Below are 4,719 nucleotides of genomic sequence, written 5' to 3'. Positions count from 1 at the left end.
CACTGGGTCAGTGGTGAGGTCATCACCTAGTGACAATGGTTATGCCTTTGCTGCCCTTTGGGATTATGGGTGGACTTCAATGTAGTGCTAGGTGCGATATGCACATGGGGAACAAACTCCACACACGCTGTGGGGCTTCCCCTTGCTTGCACTCATTTGCTCTGGGTCCCCCCCCCCCCAACCATTTGGAGCAGATTTAGCGGGTGTGGGGTAGGAGTGTGTGGGAATTCCTGTTGCACAAGGGGACCTTGTTCTGTGCATGCAACAACTTAGTTGAATCCTGCCCTATGTGTAGTTGGTTGTGGGAACTAATCTGGCATACATTCACAATTAGAAGTAGCACCCAGAAAGCACTGAGAAATGTATGTTGCAATTACATCTTCATTGTTCCCTCTTTAAAAGATACTCACTCTCTAGGAAATATGATCGATTCTCTATATAGCGAACCATTAAGAACAAATAATTAAGAAAATGGTGGCTTCTACAATCACTTTTAATCAGCACTTAATTGCCCCCGTTGCAAGGAGGTAGCTACACTTAAACTTCAATTACAGGTAAATTTAAAAATCAATTGCAAATAAAATGTTCAGCAGATGATGCTAAAGAGATTAGAAAGATAACATAAGAGGCAAGGCTTGTCAGCACAGTTGTAGCAAAAAGCCACCATAATGTAGGTAATTCTGCAGTAATGCAATAGAAAGGACATTATCGAATCTAAGTCTGGTTGGTTAAGAGATGCCAACATTGTTGGAGTCTCAAAAGGCAGGTGTTCCTTAGCAGATTGTCTTTTGAAAATAATTGAACTAGGGTTGCCTCAGAGGGTGATTTTTGCTCTTGAAACAGAAGCTTCAGTCAATACCACGCCATCCTCAGAGTATAGTTTAAATATATATGTATGTGGGTTCTGCGCTTTTTACATTTCAGTGGACCTGCAGATGATAATGATGATGATGATAATTTTATTTATACCCCACCCATCTGGCTGGGTTTCCCTAGCCACTCTGAGCGGCTCCAAACAGAATATTAAAAACACAATAAAACATCGAACATTAAAACTTCCCTAAGGCTGCCTTCAGATGTTATAGGAGTACAACTCCCATCTACTCCAGCCAACATGGCCATTGGTCAAGGATGATGGGCTTTGTAGTCCACACCATCTGGAAGTCACCAGGTGGAGTAAGGCTTCCTTTGATAAATGATAAATATTATTAATTCTGCATGCTCATACAAGACTTAACAATAGCAGGTAACATGGAAACATTCTTCTTATTAATTTCAGTCACACTGTTAAGAGATCCACTCTTTTTTTCATTGTCTTATCTTAGGCATCCATTTCAGCCTCTACTTTTGCCACCTCCAGAAGACTTAGATAAATCCATCAAGAATCCCAAACCAGAGATAATAACATTATACATTGCAATAAGTACAAATTATAGTGGTGTCAAATAAAAGAATAGCAAAGAAAAAGTTAAAAAGCTTATTGCAAAGATATTATGATTCAATTCCAGGTTGCTAACTGAACTGCAAAAATGAAGAATGAGCTTGAAAAGTGGACAGAATAAAATTAATTAGATCAGATAAATGACTAATAACTATAATTTCCAGTCAGTTAATTTTATTCTAGAATGCAAAGGAGAGAGTGAAGGAGCTAACAGCTGCTGATGAATGTACTAATTTTTATGAAAAGGTAAGAGGTGAGCTTTCCCTACTTTGCACTCTGACAATGCAAGTATATTTGCCAGGAAGCATTCACAATGATAATGTAATTAACCTGGATGCAAGCAACCTCTCCTGCCTATTAACTCCACTTTACCTAGTCACCCAGGCTTTCTTCACGGGACATGCTAGAAATAAGTACATTTAACATTTTAGCATGTTCACAATGTGATCATTTCTTTATTTAGGTTTTGATTTTAGCACAAGTAGTAATGTGTTGAATTTTCCCCCTGCATTTCCCAAACAATGGCCCATCAATTCATACAAGAAGAAATTGCATTTGAATATTATCAAAGGGGAGAGAAAAATTCAGTGGATTTGGGATGCAGAGCTTACACTGTGCTTAGCATACTATGGAGCTGTCCAAGAGATTTTCATAGAGTTTTTACTTTCAATCTACCATTTATCTCTCCAGTAGCATGTATTCTGCCACCTTCATGGGTGTTCATGCTAGGGATGTGGGAGATGTAGAATTCAGTTCACATTTGAAGATGAATATACTTAATTTGCACTTTCTGAAACCACAAGGAGCAAAACGCAGCCATCCTTTAAAATTTTTCACTTCTCTGAATTTTGCAAGCAGTCAATTTTGCCAGTGAAGCAGTGTATACAAAATGCATATATTAGTGAAAATAACATTTAAAACCATTATATTGGAGAACATGTGTATACAAGCAGGATGGTGTATATACAGGCAGGTCCCATTTATCAAACAAAATGCATTCCCTGGAAATCATTCATTAAGCAAGAGTTCACATAATGAGTCCATGATTTCCATTGATTCCTATGTGAACTTTCTAATCCATTATTTGTCTGATCTTTCTCCCTCCTCCCTCCATGGTTTCTTCCTCTCCTGCCCTGCAGTTTTTGTCCGAAAATGGCTGCTACCTACCAGCAAAGCATGAACAAGTAGGGATGTAAGGAAGTGAGCAAACTCTGGCTATTTGGATATAGGAATCTGCAGTGTGTATAGCAAGGTTTGAGTATAATTCTTTATATCTGGATAACTTACATTTTCACATTATGAGTGGGTGGATAGTGGGACCTGCATGTATTAGGCAAAATTGCATACCAACATGCAAATATTGGGGGAAATTCATACTAAAATCCTGATGAATTTTTCAGGAATCACAAACTGATGTGGAAATGTGAAGAACTGAATTTAAGATTGGAAAAATGAGAAGCTGAGAAAAACTATTGATAATTTTACCCAACCCTAGTCTATGCTTCTAGAAAACCTCATGGTGTCGCTGGTTGTGCTTTCCTTTAAGTGCAGGAATCTGGAAGCCCTGTCCCCCTGGTATCACCATACATTCAGTACAAACTTCTGCAGGAAGGGAGACCTCATGTTTAGAACTAACATTTACACTGTATGTGTGAATGCTGAAACCTACATTTTCCTAAATTGAACTCTCCTGCGAAGAACCAAGAGTCAATGGAATAGCACATGCTTTACATACAGAAGATACCAGGCCTGAAAACTTGATTGAGCTGCTGGCAGTCAGTGTGCAAAGGACATTGCTAGAAGACCTGATAGTCTGACTTGCTATAAGGCAGCTTCCAATGTGCTTTGAGCAACAGGTTCCACGCAACAAACGAAAACCAACCGTGCGTACATTCTACCATTTAATTACATCTACAAATATAATAAGAACATGGCAACTGTAAGAAGGAAATTGTTTTCTGAAACAAGATCTCTACATGACTTAATGGCCATTCATTATAGTTTGTCCATTACATTAGTCCCTTCTAATGAAGCTAAAACACAGTGAGTTCTTTTAATATTTCAGCAACTGAACAACATGGGAAATGTACTGAGAAAACCTACCCAAGACCGGGTCCTGATTCCAGTTCCATATAAATCAACATAACACTACCTGAAATTCATTGCTCCTTTCTGTTAATTTTTATTGGCTGAGAATTAATGAAGCTAATGATGGAGCCAAAGACTGTAATTAAATGGTTTGAAATATAAATTTGACCAGCTCACAATGCTTGCTAATATCTGCATTGAGCAATGTTCCCTCTATGCTAAATCCCTCTCCATCAGCTCGGAATGGTTGATAAGTTTCTTTGTGCCATCCCCAATTACACAACTACATACGAACAAGTGATCAACCAATCTTGCTGTGTGCTGTACTGCAATTAGAGACATAAGAAAACTTTGATTTCTATTCCACCCTGTGTTCGTTGCAAGCAGTACTGTTTCCATTCTGCTGCAGTTCAGTTTTCAACAAAAACTGTTATTCATCTCACTGCCTACTTGGGAGGGGGGGACGGGAGTGCTGGGACACAGAGCTTTAAAGCACAGACCTGTGCCTGGAAAGTGCAGGGCAAATGGTAGGTGTGGATAAGCACTAAGTAAAGAAGTACCAGTGTGTGTGCACTCAACTAAGAATCCATTTTTGGACCTTGTTCTATCATCCGGATTATCATTCATAGGCAAGCAACTTCCTGGCACATTAAACATTTTTGCTGAGAATCATCTCTTGTAAGTTTGCTGCTTTCTGCTAGTTCTGGAATCTACTTCCATTCAGGTATCAGATGTCAGGGGATGGGGATGCTTATCCTATGGTGCTGTGATTGTGATGATTCTCTTGGACTGCTTTGCAAGAGTGAATAGAAATTATGGACCATGCAGATAGGTTCGCTCTGCAGCCAAAGCACTGCTTAGCTCAACACTAGTAGGTAGAACTGAGTTGAATTATGGCAATTGCAGCACTAGTCTGCATGCCTTTGGGAGCCAGTGATGGGAACAACTGAATTCTAGGCTACCAAAACAGGCTCCTGTCTCCTGGTAAGAGACGGTAACAGAAAAGACATCAACATATTTTGAAATTAAATGTAGAAAACAATCACCACAGTCTGTCTAATGGTAGAGCTGGTGCTACTAGGCTGCTGCTTTAACTTCATATAGTTCCATTCCTTTAGCATCAGTTGAGTGACACCTTTTGTGTGATGAGAAAGAAAAGGAGATGCTGTTGGAGGGCAGCCAAAGACAGC

Source organism: Podarcis gaigeae (assembly GCF_964106915.1).
Source record: "Podarcis gaigeae genome assembly, chromosome: 5".
NCBI classification, from domain to species: Eukaryota; Metazoa; Chordata; class Lepidosauria; order Squamata; family Lacertidae; genus Podarcis; species Podarcis gaigeae.
This window is presented reverse-complemented; position numbering follows the sequence as displayed.